The sequence below is a fragment of the Dermochelys coriacea genome, chromosome 4 (genome assembly GCF_009764565.3).
Source record: "Dermochelys coriacea isolate rDerCor1 chromosome 4, rDerCor1.pri.v4, whole genome shotgun sequence".
In the NCBI taxonomy this organism is placed as follows: Eukaryota; Metazoa; Chordata; order Testudines; family Dermochelyidae; genus Dermochelys; species Dermochelys coriacea.
Genome location: NC_050071.1, coordinates 92,402,991 through 92,422,040, shown reverse-complemented (window position 1 = coordinate 92,422,040; position 19,050 = coordinate 92,402,991). Strand labels below are relative to the sequence as shown.

The 19,050-nt window shown below is 41.2% G+C and overlaps 1 long non-coding RNA gene across 1 annotated transcript; it reads left to right on the top strand.

The window, feature by feature from the left end:
* The first annotated feature begins 587 nt into the window (after positions 1 to 587).
* Positions 588 to 12,058, top strand: LOC119854371. The gene is made up of 3 exons (XR_006281077.1): positions 588 to 634; positions 4,765 to 7,092; positions 8,581 to 12,058. It is a non-coding gene; the product is annotated as an uncharacterized LOC119854371 (long non-coding RNA).
* The last annotated feature ends 6,992 nt before the right edge of the window (positions 12,059 to 19,050 follow it).

Here is a 19,050-nt window from a genome sequence, read left to right as displayed (position 1 = left end):
TTGTCCATTTTAAAGTATAACCATGAACCATCCATCAACCATCATGATTGTACATTGGTTGACACGTGTATATTTAAGTAATTTTTCTCCATTTGTTTGGTCTCATTTCCATGTCCTTCTTTGGAAGCCCTAACAGACACAGGGGATTTATAGAAATCCAAAACTTGTCTAAAAACCCCTTCAAGTCCTTTGGAGTCATAGCTCTGCGGTGTTTACAGGGTGCCCATCAGCCTACTAACCTTCTACTGAATTTGCCCTTCTCTGCATCTATTCTTATATTTATGTGATTTCTGTACGTAATTACTCCAGTCTACATAAGTCATTTGGTCTTCCTAATGTTCTGATGATAATTATGTGTTCTACTTCTCATTCCTTTGTCTGTACAAAGTGCAAGCTGGTCTCCATATTGGAAGAGAAGGTTCAAGGTCTGGAGAAACAAGTATTGACCCTGCGTTGCATAAGAGAAACTGAAGGTTTCTTGGACAGACGTCAGGATACGCTTCTACAGACACAACATTCTGAAGATTCAGAGCAGGCTGCGCAGCGGGGACAGAAGGACGGTGAAGAAATTTGGCAGCATGTGACCTCCAGAAGAAGGAAGGGGAGCGTCCATGTACCAGCAATGCAGATACAGGTAAGCAACCGTTTTCATGTTCTCTCCACAGGTACTAATGCGGAGAGTGGACTAAATGATACATCTGAGGGAAGGGAACAGAAGGAGACTCCGCCGATTGGAAGGCATAAGATGCACTGTCCTAGAGATGGGGGTTCCACGACCACCGCTTCCAAGAGGAGTTGGCGGGTGATGGTGGTCGGGGACTCTCTCCGCAGGGGGACTGAGTCATCTATCTGCCGCCCCCTCCGGGAAAACCGATAAATCTGCTGCTTGCCAGGAGCTAGGATTCACAATGTGACGAAGAGACTGCCAAGACTCATCAAGCCCTCGGATCGCTACCCCTTCCTGCTTCTCCACGTGGGCACCAATGATACTGCCAAGAATGACCTTGAGCGGATCACTGTAGACTACGTGGCTCTGGGAAGAAGGATAAAGGAGTTTGAGATGCAAGTGGTGTTCTCATCCACCCTCCCCGTGGAAGGAAAAGGCCTGGGTAGAGACCGTCGAATCGTGGAAGTCAATGAATGGCTACGCAGGTGGTGTCGGAGAGAAGGCTTTGGATTCTTTGACCATGGGATGGTGTTCCAAGAAGGAGGAGTGCTAGGCAGAGACAGGCTCCATCTAAAGAAGAGAGGGAAGAGCATCTTTGCAAGCAGGCTGGCTAACCTAGTGAGCAAGGCTTTAAACTAGAATCACAGGGGGAAGGAGACCAAAGCCCTGAGGTAAGTGGGGACATGGGATACCGGGAGGAAGCATGATCAGGAGAGCACGAAAGGGGAGGGCTCCTGCCTCATACTGAGAAAGAGGGACGATCAGCGAGTTATCTCAAGTGCCTATACACAAATGCAAGAAGCCTGGGAAACAAACAGGGAGAACTGGAACAGTCAAGGAATTATGATGTGATTGGAATAACAGAGACTTGGTGGGATAACTCACATGACTGGAGTACTGTCATGGATGGATATAAACTGTTCAGGAAGGACAGGCAGGGCAGAAAAGGTGGGGGAGTTGCATTGTATGTAAGGGAGCAGTTTGACTGCTCAGAGCTCAAGTATGAAACTGCAGAAAAACCTGAGAGTCTCTGGATTAAGTTTAGAAGTGTGAGCAACAAGGGTGATGTCGTGGTGGGAGTCTGCTACAGACCACCGGACCAGGGGGATGAGGCTTTCTTCTGGCAACTAATGGAAGTTACTAGATAGCAGGCCCTGGTTCTAATGGGAGACTTCAATCACCCTGATATCTGCTGGGAGAGCGATACAGCGGTGCACAGACAATCCAGGACATTTTTGGAATGTGTAGGGGACAATTTCCTGGTCCAAGTGCTGGAGGAACCAACTAGGGGCAGAGCTCTTCTTGACCTGCTGCTCACTAACCGGGAAGAATTAGTAGGGGAAGCAAAAGGGGATGGGAACCTGGGAGGCAGTGACCATGAGATGATTGAGTTCAGAATCCTGACACAAGGAAGAAAGGAGAGCAGCAGGATATGGACCAAAAGAAAAGGAGTACTTGTGGCACTTTAGAGACTAACAAATTTATTAGAGCATAAGCTTTCGTGAGCTACAGCTCACTTCATCGGAGCTTCATCCGATGAAGTGAGCTGTAGCTCACGAAAGCTTATGCTCTAATAAATTTGTTAGTCTCTAAGGTGCCACAAGTACTCCTTTTCTTTTTGCGAATACAGACTAACACGGCTGCTACTCTGAAACCAGGATATGGACCCTGGACTTCAGAAAAGCAGACTTTGATTCCCTCAGGGAACTGATGGGCAGGATCCCCTGGGAGAATAACATGAGGGAGAAAGGAGTCCAGGAGAGCAGGCTGTATTTTAAAGAATTCTTACTGAGGTTACAGGGACAAACCATCCCAATGTGTAGAAAGAATAGTAAATATGGCAGGCGACCAGCTTGGCTTAACAGTGAAATCCTTGCTGATCTTAAACACAAAAAAGAAGCTTACAAGAAGTGGAAGATTGGACTAATGACCAGGGAAGAGTATAAAAATATTGCTCAGGCATGCAGGAGTGAAATCAGGAAGGCCAAATCATACTTGGAGTTGGAGCTAGCAAGAGATGTTAAGAGTAACAAGAAGGGTTTCTTCAGGTATATTAGCAACAAGAAGAAAGTCAAGGAAAGTGGGGCCCCTTACTGAATGCGGGAAGTAACCTAGTGACAGAGAATGTGGAAAAAGCTAATGTACTCAATGCTTTTTTTGCCTCTGTTTTCATGAACAAGGTCAGCTCCCAGACTACTGCACTGGGCAGCACAGCATGGGGAGGAGGTGACCAGCCCTCTGTGGAGAAAGAAGTGGTTCGGGACTATTTAGAAAAGCTGGACGAGCACAAGTCCATGGAGCTGGATGTGCTGCATCCGAGAGTGCTAAAGGAGTTGGCGGATGTGATTGCAGAGCCATTGAGCCCAATGTCTTTGAAAACTCATGGCGATCGGGGGAGGTCCCGGATGACTGAAAAAAGGCTAATGTAGTGCCCATCTTTAAAAAAGGGAAGGAGGAGGATCCGGGGAACTACAAGCCAGTCAGCCTCACCTAAGTCCCTGGAAAAATCATGGAGCAAGTCCTCAAGGAATCAATTCTGAAGCACTTAGAGGAGAGGAAAGTGATCATGAACAGTCAGCATGAATTCACCAAGGGCAAGTCATGTCTGACTATTCTAATTGCCTTCTGTGATGAGATAACTGGCTCTGTGGATGAGGGGAAAGAAGTGGATGTGTTATTCCTTGACTTTCGGAAAGCTTTTGACATGGTCTCCCACAGTATTCTTGACAGCAAGTTAAAGAATGGGCTGTATGAATGGACTATAAGGTGCATAGAAAGCTGGCTAGATTGTTGGGCTCAACGGGTAATGATCAATAGCTCCATGTCTAGTTGGCAGCCAGTATCAAGTGGAGTGCCCCAAGGGTCAGCCTTGGGGCCGGTTTTGTTCAATATCTTCATTAATGATCTAGAGCATGGCACGGATTGCACCCTCAGCAAGTTTGCAGATTACACTAAACTGGGAGGAGAGCTAGATACGCTGGAGGGTAGGGATAGGATACAGAGGGACCTAGACAAATTAGAGGATTGGGCCAAAAGAAATCTGATGAGGTTCAACAAGGACAAGTGCAGAGTCCTGCACTTAGGACAGAAGAATCCCATGCACCGCTACAGATTAGGGTCTGAATGGCTAGGCAGCAGTTCTGCAGAAAAGGACCTAGGGGTTACAGTGGACGAGAAGCTGGATATGAGCCAACAGTGTGCCCTTGTTGCCAAAAAGGCCACCAGCATTTTGGGCTGTATAAGTAGGGGCATTGCCAGCAGATCGAGTGACATGATCGTTCCCCTGTATTCGACATTGGTGAGGCCTCATCTGGAGGCCTCAACTGTGTCCAGTTTTGGGCCCCACACTACAAGAAGGATGTGAAAAAATTGGAAAACGTCCAGGGGAGGGCAACAAAAATGATTAGGGGACTGGAAAACATGACTTATGAGGAGAGGCTGAGGGAACTGGGATTGTTTAGTCTGCGGAAGAGAAGAATGAGGGGGGATTTGATAGCTGTTTTCAACTACCTGAAAAGGTGTTCCAAAGAGGATGGATCTAGACTGTTCTCAGTGTTCTCAGTTGTAGCAGATGACAGAACAAGGAATAATGGTCTCAAGTTGCAGTGGGGGAGGTTTAGGTTGGATATTAGGAAAAACTTTTTCACCACGAGGGTGGTGAAGCACTGGAATGCGTTACCTAGGGAGGTGGTGGAATCTCCTTCCTTTGAAGTTTTTAAGGTCAGCCATGACAAAGCCCTGGCTAGGATGGTTTAGTTGGGGACTGGTCCTGCTTTGAGCAGGGACTTGAACTAGATGACCTCCTGAGGTTCCTTCCAACCCTGATATTCTATGATTCCTTTTCTGACCTATGCTGACCTCCTATGAATTGCGTGGGAGGAAAGGACCCCAGAGAAGAAAGACAAAGATATTGCATAAATTCCACTAAGCCAAGCCAACAGTAGTTGGTCCACACAAGGCTGTGGGGGGTGGAGGGGTGGACGTCTACAAGACGTCCTAGAGAACTGGCCCAGTTTGGGTGATTGATGTGCAAACAGAACACTTTCTCTCTACATTTTGTTTATCTTTTTTACTGTTTTTGTTCTATATTAATTCAGACCTTGAAACAGAAGATACAAGACGGCACCTCAGACAGAGGTTCCCAGCTGCTGCTACTTCCAAAAGAAGTAAAAGGTAAAGACAGACAAATGAAGAAACTGGCTACCACCTACCTGCACTTGTGCCAGGCCCATCACAGAACAGGAGAGGGATAAGAGCCATGTTTCTATTGTAAGTTTTCATTTTCTATGTATTTTCCTCAGCAAGAAGTTCAGAATTTTTCAGAAGTGGCTCAGTGATGTACTGGTGAATTCCATTATGACACTAAGTAAATATTAACTTTAGATAGTGCTGCCAAGGTTTTTAAAAAGCAAAACACAAAACCCATGGTCCCTGCCCCAAAGAGCTTACAATCAACATAAGACAAACACTGAAAATGAAGGTAATATCCCAAGGAAGTAATAGGGAAAGGAGTGACTAGGGTTAAAACAAAAAGACAGGAGTTCATTTATAATATAAGAGTTAAATATTTCTTTAGTTTAAAAAGAGTGAGCCACAGATAACACAGGAGTAGAGAAGAAGGAGAAAGGAATGGGTTTGGAAGGAAGTTTGTGCACAGAGAGAAGGATAGGAGTACTTGTGGCACCTTAGAGACTAACAAATTTATTTGAGCATAAGCTTTCATGAGCTACAGCTGCATCCGATGAAGTGAGCTGTAGCTCATGAAAACTTATGCTCAAATAAATTTGTTAGTCTCTAAGGTGCCACAAGTCCTCCTTTTCTTTTTGCGGATACAGACTAACACGGCTGCTACTCTGAAACCTGTCAGAGAGAAGGATGTAATTTCAGGGAACTGCAAAAAGGCAAAAGTGGAAAGAGACAATGTGAACAAGGCAGGAAGAATGGGGTAGACTGTGGAGCATAGGATTAGGAGTAACAGGAGGAAAGTTATAGGGAAGGCAAAGCCTTACAAATAAAAACCTGGAGCTTCAGCTTTATGTGGAAAGAACTATGGAGCTAGAGAAGAGACCAAAGCTGGTGTGCAGTATGGCAGCTGTATTCCTCCCATTCCTTATTTTTCTTACAGATGCAATTTTCTATATTGCTACTGTGTCCATAAAGAGCCCCATTCTGGGCTTTCAAGGACTATGGTCTTTTAGTTGCCGGAGTTGCCATTTTGTGATCCGGGAAGATTGTCATTTCCTGCTTCAGTCTCCTTTTGTGAATGGCGCATGAAAAGTTCTCTTTTGATGTTTCTTACAATCGAGATTTTTCTGTACCCAACTCAGAGCCTGAGCCAAAGCCCACTACTGTCAATGGATGTCTTCATTGATGTCAGTAAGCTTTGCATCACATACTAACACATCTCAGTTCCTAACTTCTGATTTATATTCATTGCAATCAACTCCCCCTTTCTTCCCTTTGCTTATATATATTACAGCTGCTTTCACTTCCTGTCTTAACTAGGCTGTTTTTTAAACCAACACAGCCTTATTCCTCAGTTGTGGCTTTTGGGCCATCTAATTAAGGTGTTCTTAAATGATTCCAAATTATCATTTACATTTTTCTGATTAAATTCTTTCTCCCAGCTGATCTGCCTCAAAATTGTTTTCTCGCTCTGTGAAATTGCCCCTATTAAAGCACCAAGTACCTATGCTACCATTAACTTTTAGTTCTGAGATCAGTTCCTCTTCTAAGACAAGGTCTAATATAGAATTCCTCCATGTTGGCTGCAACATTTGTTGATTTGGGAAATTGTCATCTATTATGTTTAGAAATTCTAAGGACCTTTTAGTACTGACAGCATGAAACCTCCAGCATATGTCACCCAAATTAATATCCTCCCATGACCACACAGCTTTTTCCCCTACACGTTGTAGATACATGCGTAAGGAAGTAAGTGGTCATTCTGTTCCATAGTGTGATTTGGTGGTCTGTAACAGATACCAACTAGTACCCCATCTTGTGCTTTATCTGTTATGGAACAACACTCTAAGCATTCAGTTTCTTTCAAGTATCAGTGACTTGAAACAGGTAATGTCATTTTTGATGCAGAGTTCCATTCCCCTCCTGCCCTTTTGCCCACTTGTTCCTTTCTAAATAGGTTATAATAATTAATGTTAACATTCCAATTGTGTGAATCATCCCATCAGGTTTCAGTAATACCAACTAGATTGAATTTATGCTCATAAATGAACAATTCCAGTTCCTCTTGTTTATTTTGCAGGCTCCTAGCATTGGTGTATAATTCTCATTTAGCAATTGGTGGTGAATTTTTCTGAAAGAAAAAAAACACTCTTTTATTTCTGGCAGATTGGCTCATTCAGGTGGTAAACTGAGCTAGAGCATTCCTTCCTAAGAATTGTCTTTTTTGCATATGCTAACAGGTAGGAGAAATCCTATTTAATGAACATTATTTTCTATAGTATTACTACCCACTTTGCATGTTTTGCCTTGCCTAGAAGTGAAACAAAGGACCATTAAACACACACTTGAAAGTAGTAATCCATGAGTCTTTGGATTGTCTATGGTATTTGTACAACACCAATTAGAAGAGCATCTTGAGTGCTGAACTATGTTGGAAGGATCTGATTCAGATACACAGCATATCATAGTGAAATTGCCATATCCTTACATTACTTTAAAGACATGAAATGAATGGACTTTTGTATTTAATTGAACACATGTACAGAGGAAAGTTGTCCAAATATTTGGTGTAAAAGTCACTTAACCATTGAAGGATTTTACTTTTCTCATCTCGCTAAACATTACACAAAAATGTTTGTCAAGAAAAAGAATAGTTTATTTACACAGCAGATTAAAAAAAATCATTAAATAAAGACCATATTATTTTTTAAATTATTGGAAACAGCAGTATGAGTTACAAGGGAAGAAAGAAAAGAAGTACTTGTGGCACCTTAGAGACTAACAAATTTATTTGAGCATAAGCTTTCGTGAGCTACAGCTCACTTCATCGGATGAATGCATCCGATGAAGTGAGCTGTAGCTCACGAAAGCTTATACTCAAATAAATTTGTTAGTCTCTAAGGTGCCACAAGTACTCCTTTTCTTTTTGCGAATACAAACTAACATGGCTGCTACTCTGAAAAGGGAAGAAAGAGGAAAAGAAACCTTATCCAAGTCCTGTTACTGGCCCCTCACAATTCCAATTTTTTTATTATTTTTTTTTTACAAGACAGGGGAGGGTACCTGTCCAGATCACTTATTCCCTTCTGTACCTAACCATTAGTTCAGGAAGATCCCAATGTACATAACCAGCTGGAGTGCCTTTGGAAAGAGAGAGCTAGTGACTAAGTTACCCAAGTGCTTGCTTGCAGAGATAGCATAAGCATCCTGTCTCTGTTGCCATTGATTTAGCATCTTATATCCTACACCTACTACTCCACGGACAGACAAAAAAACCCATGAACATATAGTACACTTGCTTATTTATGGATATAGAGAAAAACCTCATTTCTAATCCCAGTCAAATATATGCACTGAAGAATTATGGCAAGAGCGTTTTTTATATTTTTAATATAATATTTTTAATACTATTTAGTATTAGTATTAGAGCATTTTTAATACTAGTTAGTATAATTGCAGGAGTACTTTAATTCTGTATTGAATATTAAGTAAACTACTTGTTTTAGCACATACTGTGGCAGTACTGTATATCGCAAAGAAAATTGTTCCATTTAGGACCCTCTTCTTTGAAATATGGGAACCTTTAAGTAGGAGAATGCAGCCAACTTCACTTTCCTCTTCTCCCTTCTAAGATGTACAGCCCTATATTATATCATTAAAAAAGCAAACAAATCTGTGGTCCCTTCCTATCCTCAAAAATTTCTAAATAATCTTGTTGTACTCTTTAGCAGGAACCCATCTTCCATGGAGATAACTGGAGTCAACTGAATCCCTTTTGGTTTGAACCTGTGAGCTCAGCACCCTCAACTCCCAATGAAGCCATTGGGAGAAACGGGAAAATTTAAATTAAAATGGTTATACTGTTTCCAAGAATGAGGATAAGGGAAAATACACTGATTTTGCCCATTTTAAAAAAAAATTCTGGCAACCTGTTTTCTGAGCTCTAGTGCCCCCTTATTTTGGAGCAGGGATATGAAATTTGGCAGGAAGTGACTTTTGTGTCAGATTGCCATCCCCGTGAAAATCCGCCAAAATCTGGCTGAATTAGAAGGCTTTGAAAAATTGCAGCTTGCACTCTAGAATTTTGCTACAGTTTTGCACCTAAATTCCGTGAAGATTCCATCTGCATTGGGTATGCAGGACTTTCCCCCTACAATTACAGTTCCGGGCTGCTGTGGGCCTACTACCAAAACTAACAGCAGGATGCCTTTGTTTCCTGTGTTCTGAATGTCCACCATTCTGGGCCCAGGCACCATGGAGAAAGCTGCCCAGTTTGAATGTAAAGGGGACAAGAGCTGTACTGGGAGGGGTGGACTAGTGGGAGTAGATTTGAACAAGGAGCCTTGTGGGGAAAGAGGGAAACTGGGTGTTGGGGAGAAACTAAGACTTGTTGGGCAAGGAGATTTGCTTGGGTGAGTGGAATGAGGAGTCTGAAGAGTGGAGACTGGTACTGGCTAGGTAAGGAGAACAGGACTGGGACAAGAAGCCAGGGGGTTTGAGGGGATGGGGCAGAAGTAGTCAAGCTTGGGGGGAAATGGGCAAAATAATCTGTGCCCATCTGTCATTGTGATGCCACTTGATGGAATTTGTATTTTTACAGTTAGCGTTTGTGCATATAATTTACAGGGGCGGGCATCCTTAATTTGTCCTCTCCCCCATCTCCAGTGTATTCAGTGGGATATAGTCTTTAATTACATGATCATATACCATTTTTTCCACAGCCCCCTGCCTCATTCAGTGCACAGAATGGACAGTGCTCACTTATGGGGAGCTATTCAATGTTTTGTTTTCTCCTCATTGTTCAATATGTGACTCCATGTCTAATTTAGTGCACTGTATTCAGACCCTGCTCTGAAGACAGAAATATTAATCTCTTCATGGGCTTTTCCATGGCACTAATCTCTATATTATCTGCGTGCTTCACAAACATTAATGAATTTATCTTCACAACACCCCTGTGAGGTGAGCGAGTATTATCCCTATTTTACAGATGAGGTACTGAGGCACAGAGTTTAAGGTTAAAAAAATCCATTAATTTTGGGTGCCCCTGTTGAAACACCTAGGACCTGATTTTCTTCAAAGTATATAGCAATACATTCAAAGCACAGCTCCTGTTGACACAGTTACAGCTGTGAGTGCTCAGCACTTCTGCAAGTTAAACCCACAGGTCTCAAGTCATGCACCCAGAAAATGAGGAATATAGTTAGTGACCACCTGTGCAAAGTTTGGTCCAAGTGTCATGCCTCACATCCCATACAAACTCTGGAAGAGGTAGAAATAGAATCTAGTTCTCCAGGGTGGCAATTAATCATCCTCATTCTTCCTGCAGTTCTGTGTCTCATTCAATAACATGTTTCATCTTCTGCAACAAATGAAGCAGGGGTACTATGGACAAGTCTCCTTGACCACAATCCTTATGCCTCACCAGAGAAAGCTCCATCCTGACCACTCAATGAAGCAGGAGTACTATGGAAAAAAATAGTATGTGATCATGTAATTAAAGACTTTGTCTTAATGCAGATGCACAAGGGGGCTGAATTAAGGTTGCACAGGCAACCTTAATTTTGGCATTTCCTAGCTTTTCAGTGCTTGATTTTGCAATGTTCATATTCTTTTAACATAGTTTCTGTTTGTGTGTATGTGTGTCTGTACAGAATTTACTGCCTAGTGATGAACAGTCCATATTATCCTTATGGTCCTGCTCAACCACATCCTACATGTTTATTCTTTAGTTCATCACGCCAAAGATTTATATCATCACAACTAATATCTGCCTAGTCTTGGTCATAATACAGGAGTGAATAAAACTTCCCAATAAAGGAAAGAAAACTGAACTCTATTGGCATACACATATCAAGAAACCACTGGTACCTTAAAACCTTTGCCACAACTGTGAAGTCTCTTGCCACTTTCTGAAGCACCACAGTAAGTGCTGTTTGGGATCATGGAAGTTTTACATGACTCAGTCCTCCCAGCTGGAGTTTATTTTGTCAATAGGCATCTATGTGGGAGGCCAGAATCTCATTGTAACAGAGTAAACTGTCACAGGGGAAAAAGGAAGGAAAAAAAACCCCAGCCCTTTAAGAAGTGAGACTTACCAAGAAGCAGACTGTAGATAGTTTGTGACTACCACAGGAATTAGAACTAGGATGTGGTCTATCTGGCTTCAATAGGTCATTAATCCTCAGCAAAGCCTGCTGGGAGTAGGAGGGTTCTGGGGCCTTTGCAATATAGGCTTGGCAGGAGGAGAAACAATGCCAAGTAAAGGCAGGCTCTTAAGAGAATACACCTCTACCCCGATATAACACGGTCCTCGGGAGCCAAAAAATCTTACCGCGGTATAGGTGAAAACGCGTTATATCAGACTTGCTTTGGCCTCGAGCATTTCTGTTATTAATACAGTATTTGACACAAAAAGTTTTATTCTTGGTATTTTAGAAAGGGCGCATCTGATGTCGTCCTTCACATCATGCCCGGGATCGGGGCTTGCAGCCACGCGTCCCTGTTGGGGTCAGGGCTCACAGCCCAGTGCAGGGGTTAGGGCTCGCAGCCGTGCACCAGGGTCAGGGCTTGCAGCCACGTGTCCCTGTCGGGTTTGGGGCTCGCAGCCTGGCACCAGGGTCGGGGCTCACAGCCACACGTCCCTGTCGGGATTGGGGCTCACAGCCTGGCACAGGGGTCGGGGTCAGGACTCACAGCCACGTGCCAGAGTCGGTGCTCGTAGCCCCACAGATCCACATAGGAGTCGGGGCTCACAGCCCGGCACTCGGGTCGGGGCTCACAACTAGCAGCCGCACGCTGGGGTCGAGGCTCATGACCCCCCCCACATAACCGGGTTGTGACCCCCAGTTTGAGAACCAATGTTGTAGATAAGACAGAAAACCATTTTTGCTTTACCGCATTATATCTGAATTCTTGTTATATTGGATCGCATTATACTGGGGTAGAGGTGTATTAAGAATAACATTCAGGGTAAGAAATGCAGTTCCAAGGATCCTGAGAAGATTAAACCTGTGGGGACACTTCGGTAGAGGCCTGAAGAGATTCTCTTGCTTGAAAAAGTTACAGAAGAAGGTACTGAATTTTGAAACACTGCGTGGGACCTGTCTCCCTATAGAAACTTTGGACTTCCCAGAAAGCAATGACTTTGATCACACTTGAAGCACAATGATCATGGGGAAACAGGACTGAAAGTGACTGTAAAATCTGGTGAAATAAATGTTGTCTTTTTAAAAAGCTGCTGCTACATCTCTGGTTTCCTTTATCCTCTACCACATCTATGGTCGGGTATGGTCAGGTCCTCCCCGCTGACCCAGGCTCAGTAGCTAAGACACTCATGCTTCAGAACAATTCTATAAGTGAACCTGCTAGCCTACTCATAGTTAGCTTATTCTATACACCATACCTGCGCGCTCGGCAGAGAAGCTGTGAGAGGAAGAAGACCAAAGGAACTGTTTCTACTTTCCCCTCATTCTCACACTAGAATGTCATGTGTCCAAAGTTAACACACATAAACACGAGCAACAGAGCTTATAAGAAAGAAAATAAGTTAAGATGAAAAGAGTAGCCAACCAGCATGTTATGAATTCTATTTTCATGCCGTCCTTCCCATTCTATTAAGCCCCCTCTGGAAGTCACCTTGCTTGTACAGCACAACTAATTCTAAATTAGCCACTAAACACCATTTGCATATATATGTAGACTTCTGTACGGCAGCTGGCAGACAACAGTGAAACCACCGAGAGCACATATCATTACAGCCCACCCAAGAGACTTTTATATCATAATTAGCTGGTTGTGCTGGCTTTTCCCTGTTACAAATGTGACAAGCTTTCTCCCTTATATTTTCTGAATTGTTTCTGAACAACTTTGAATTACCCTGATTTTTTTTTACTACTGGTAAATGTGTACTCAACATCTTTAGTAGTCCAGATATGTTGTCATAAGTAGCATCAGTCTTTAGAGAGCTATCTAACATTGCAAGTGACAATGAGTGAGGGGTAAAGGATAAACAATTTTCTCAATATTAGATGGATGATGAAAAGTTGTCTTATGGCCAACAGATGGATGGAAGAAAACCTTTGCATGCCCTAATGATTAATTCCTGAAGGAGGTAAATGGAACAGTAGTCACATTCCGACCTATATGTCCCTCATACATAAGCATGTTGGGTTTTGCATCATTTGTAGTGTCAAGAAAATCAAGGAATGCTTTACCTCCATCCTCCCAGCCGCAAGGCAGAAGCTGAAGTAATTCCACCTTTTTCTGGAATGCATTAATTTCACAATAGGTAAGCAGGGAGTGAAGAAGCTGAGTAGCCTGAGAAGCAATGCAGGACTGCTCACTGCTGTGTGGGATGTCTTGGTCTGATCGAGAAAATTCTGCATCTCTGCAGAAAACTGACTCCGCAAAGTTTTGGATGTACACCAATGACTTTGAGGGAGTGTGTCTCAAGAGGCAGTTTCAAATATCTCATGGTAACAGTGCAACCTAACAAGGAAGAGAAAGCTGAAGGTCAACTGAATAGTTGCAGGTAGCTTTCCCATCCTTTATCTCAACAGAATATTTCCTTTCTCCACAACTCAAGGTAATAATATCTGCTTACTGGTATTTCATTGCTGTGTGCTCCATAAATTCATGGCTGTGGATATTCTGTGGTTATAGCACATTCTGAGAAGTGAGAGCAAAGTGCCTGTAAATCTGGGAGTTTTAACTTGAAGTTGTACATGTAGGATTCACTAGAGCATACAATGCAGCATCATAATTTCATCTTAATTTATGTATGCTCATAAAACTAAAATCCCCACACACAGATGACACTGCATATCATTCAGGTTGTATAAACTGAAAACTGAGACTGTCTATTAAAAAAATAAGAGATATTAATGTGGTACAGAAAGTTGCCTGAAGTAGTAGATGGAGCTGTCCAATGCTTTCCAGAGAAATTTGCAACAGTTCTTTAGACTGAGCATTCATCATTTCCTTACGTGCAATAAAAAGCTTCCACTTCATTCTAATATGAACACATTCACAAATTGTAGTCTTTACATTTTTCAATGCATCCTATTGACACATGCGACATATTATTCTTTTGACTCCGCTTATTTCATTTATGTCTTTCTCCAGCATAACAGTCCAGGTGTTATCTAAACTGCAGTTCATTATCTGTTTAAATATTTTCATAATCCCACTGTTACATAATAATAGAATACCATTTATTTAAATATTTTTGGATGTTTTCTACATTTTCAAATATTTATTTCAATTACAACACAGAATACAAAATGTACAGTGCTCACTTTACTTATTTTTTATTACAAGTATTTGCACTGTAAAAAAAAATATTTTTCAATTCACCTACAAGTACTGTAGCAATCTCTTTGTTGTGAAAGTGCAACTTAGAAATTTAGATTTTTTTTTGTTACATTACTGCACTTAAAAACAGAACAATGTAAAATTTTAGAGCCTGCAAATCCACTCAGTCCTACTTCTTATTCAGCAAATTGCTCAGACAAACAAGTTTATTTACATTGGTAGGAGATAATGCTGCCCGCTTCTTGTTTACTATATCACCTGTAAATGAGAACAGGTGTTCTCATGGCACTGTTGTAGCCAGCGTCGCAAGATATTTATGTGCCAGATGCCCTAAAGATTCATATGTCCCTTCATGCTTCAACCACCATTCCAGGAGACATGCATCCATGCTGATGATGGATTCTGCTTGATAACAATCCAAAGCAGTGTGGACCGACACATGTTCATTTTCATTATCTGAATCAGATGCCACCAGCAGAAGGTTGATTTTCTTTTTTGATGGTTCAGGTTCTGTAGTTTCTGCATCGGAGTGTTGCTCTTTTAAGACTTCTGAAAGCATGCTTCACACCTTTCCCTCTCAGATTTTTGAAGGCACTTCAGATTCTTAAACCACGGGTTGAGTGCTCTAACTATCTTTAGAAATATCACATTGGTACCTTCTTTGTGTTTCGTGAAATCTGCAGTGAAAGTATTCTTAAAACGAACAATATGTGCTGGGTCATCATCTGATACTGCTATAACATGAAATACATGGCAGAAAGTGGGTAAAACAGAGCAGGGGACATACAATTCTCCCCCAAAAAGTTCAGTCACAAATTTAATTAACGCATTATTTTTTTAACGAGCATCATCAGCAAGGAAGCATGTCCTCTAGAATGGTAGCCAAAGCATGAAGGGGCATACGAATGTTTAGCATATCTGGCACATAAATACCTTGCAATGCTGGCTACAAAAGTGCCATGCAAATGCCTGTTCTCAAGTTCTGATGCCATTGTAAATAAGAAGAGGGCAGCATTATCTCCTGTAAATGTAAACACACTTGTTTGTCTTAGCAATTGGCTGAACAAGAAGTAGGACTGAGTGGATTTGTAGGCTCTGAAGTTTTATATTATTTTGTTTTTGAGTGCAGTTATGTAACAAGAAAAATCTACATTTGTAAGTTGCACTTTCTCAACGAAGAGATTGCACTACAGTACTTATATGAGGTGAATTGAAAAATACTATTTCTTTTGTTTATCATTTTTACAGTGCAAATATTTGTAATAAAAAATAATATACACTGATTTCAATTACAACACAATATATATGAAAATGTAGAAAAACATCCAAAATATTTAATAAATTTAAATTTGTATTCTATTGTTTAACTGTGCAATTAAAACTGCAATTGATTGCGATTCATTTTTTTTAATCACAATTAATCTTTTTGAGTTAATCGCATGACTTAACTTGATTAATCGACAGCCCTAATTTATACAGTACTCAACACCTCTACTGATGATGGTCTTTACTATTTCACCATTCGAAAAGCCTCTGTCAAGAAGAAGTGTTTGTATTGGGAATGCTCTTACAGTCTAGGGTGCATGTTAAACCATATATTCATAGAAGAATTTTACAAGTGGCTTCTTGTTGGATGCCACATTTAGAAACTCTTTCCATGGAGGAACAGAGAATCTACCAATCATCAGGTACTTTTTGTGTCTATCTTAGATCCTGTTTGGTCCTGTCTTTCTGCAGTTTTCACAGAATTCCTGTTGTCATAGACTGGCAAAGACTTGGATTACAGAATTAGCTTTGTCAAATAATTTTAGTACCTGCCTCAAGTACTCAGCAGCCAATATATTGAATGTGTAGAATTTGCCTCCAGTCATCATTTGCATGACAGGCATGTCATCTCTGATGTACACTGTGGTTTCTTCGTGGCATGTTCTTAGCTCAAAGTCTTCCTGCTTGAGGTTCCAGCTGATGCTCTAATTCAGCTTTCTCTGTTTTTCTCACTGTTCCATAGACATAGATGAGGGACATAGGCATAGGTCCTATTGTGTGACTAAGAACAGTTGTCAAGAAGCAGTGAGAGGCAAAAAGGCATCCTTTAAAAAGTGGAAGTTAAATCCTAATGAGGAAAATAGAAAGGAGAATAAACTCTGGCAAATGAAGTGTAAAAATATAATTAGGAAGGCCAAAAAAGAATTTGAAGAACAGCTAGCCAAAGACTCAAAAAGTAATAGCAAAAAAATGTTTAAGTACATCAGAAGCAGGAAGCCCTGCTAAACAACCTGTGGGGCCACTGGATGATCAAGATGATAAAAGAGCACTCAAGGACAATAAGGCCATTGCGGAGAAACTAAATGAATTCTTTGCATCGGTCTTCACAGTTACAGTTGTGAGGGAGATTCCCAAACCTGAGCCATTCTTTTTAGGTGACAAATCTGAGGAACTGTCCCAGACTGAGGTGTCACTAAAGGAGGTTTTGGAACAAATTAATAAACTAAACAATAATAAGTCACCTGGACCAGATGGTATTCACCCAAGTGTTCTGAAGGAATTCAAATGTGAAATTGCAGGACTACTAACTGTTGTCTGTAACCTATCATTTAAATCAGCTTCTGTACCAAATGACTGGAGGATAGCTAATGTTATGCCAATTTTTAAAAAAAGAGCTCCAGAGAAGACCCCGGCAACTACAGGTCAGTAAGCCTTACTTCAGTACCGGTTGAAGTGGTTGACTGGTTGAAACTATAGTAAAGTAAATTGGTTGAAACTATAGTTAAGAACAAAATTGTCAGACACACAGATGAACATAATTTGTTGGGGAATAGTCAACATGTTTTTTGTAAAGGGAAATCATGCCTCACCAATCTCCTAGAATTCTTTGAGGGGGGTCAACAAGCATGTCAACAAGCAGAGGCAAGGACCTGTTTGTGAACTTTGTCTTCACACTTTTTGTTTAGAACACTTCTTTCTCTCATTGCTTTTGCATATTCATAATATGAAGCTATGATTTGCCATCTCTAACACTAATACTGACCTGTGCATAAGTGTCACTGAATTAAAAAGCTAGTTTCTAGAATGTTTCAAAAGGCTAGTACTGCATGGGTAGGCAGTTACAAATTAAAACCTTCTACAGGCAGACTACATGCTAGATGGTACGTACAAAAGCTTACAAAGAGAGAAGCATTACATTATAAATGTATGCAAATTCCTATCTACCCACTATGCAGTACATGCAATCTACTGCTACTGATGCACAGCCTTCAGTGAGACACATATTTGGTCAGCAAATTTCAATTGAAAACTATTATCATTTGAGATACTTTGACAATTAAGAATATACGATGTGAAAACATGTTTTCTTGTTTGTATATCAAGATTTTGCAATATTTGCCATATGCCAATAGTGTGGCAATACAATACAATACAAAAATACTTGCCCATGCAAAACCAATTAAAAAAATTTAATACATTGTTGTGTGATAGCTTTGATCAATAAATACCACATTAAGGTGTTGAAATTAATTCAAATGGTGAAAACTGTAGTCATAGTCATGTTGCAGTATTTCTGGAAGTGTGCAGCACCAACAACAAAAAGACTCATTTGGGTTATCATTGTTTCACCTTGCCTACAGACTTATGGCATCACTTGACAGTTCCACATCATACCTTATCTAACCATACATAAAATAAGCTTTCAAATGACATATTACGTGGGTGTGCTTAAGGTGGGGACATTAAACTCCAAAAATCTTTTCTGAAAAATTGTCACACCTCTTTGAAGCTGTTATTAAGACTTCTTAAAGTAACCTAGTGTGATCATTTCTGGGGAAGTGTTCAAAAATAAAACAAAAACAAAAATACAGACAATAGCTGGATCTGAACACTGGGGAGGAATCTTGGATTGTTGGTAGAAGACAACTTGTTTTTGATACTTGAGAAGTATGTTGTTGGCACTGGAGAAGGGATGCATCTCTTCTTTTCCTCCCCCAATTGGACCTGGGTGGAGATAATTTGACATTTTTAGCAGGGCTTAAACTCAGTTCCTCAAGTGATTGTCCACATGGATTATATTTTTGGCCAGTACCTGCAACTCGTGCTTGGACCACCCAAAGGTGTAAAAGGCAGAATAGGCTCAACCATCCCCCAGTTCCCTACCAATCATGGCAGTGAGACAGAATCCCTGTAGTGTCTGCCTGCTTCTTTGAGCACTGTGTTAGCATTAGTGTTAGTTAGTAGTATTGTTAATTAATTAGTAGCGTTAGTCTTTTTGCCTGTTGGCACAAAACCCGCCAAACATTTTAGTTAGATATTAATGTATAGATTAGCCCATACCCTCTGTACAGGGGCTCTAGCAGTATGGCATAAGTGAAATCCCTGGGGATCAAACCTGACCCTTGTTTGAAGCTTCAGTGCTGCTTAATGACAGGCACTAAAGGTGCCTTGTTTGTTCAGTAGAAGATGATTTTCCTGAGCAATTCTCCTTCTTTAAGTAGACTCAAAAAGGTAGAGTGGCCTTCTTAAAATTCTTCCTATGGCAGACACTTATACAAGCCTTGGTAGACATCAACAGGAAGAACAATATTTAAACCTCAGACCTTGGTCAGTTCCTCGCTGTAAGAGTCCCAGTGAGCCAAGAGATTCTAGCCCAAGGTCCTTTGATATGTCAAACAAGAGTCCCCAGTTGTCTGCCTGCATCCTGGAGAGCAAGAGAGCAGCAGGAAGGAACTCTTTCTAGTGCCTACCTGAGACACAAGAATCAGCAAGTGTCTGAGTTGTTTTGGGTTCAATAGTCAAAAGGCAATGAATAGTCTAACAAAGAGGCAGTGTAGACCACTGTACGCTGCTGTCCAAAAGAATCCAATCTTGGATGCATATGCACCAAGAGGAAA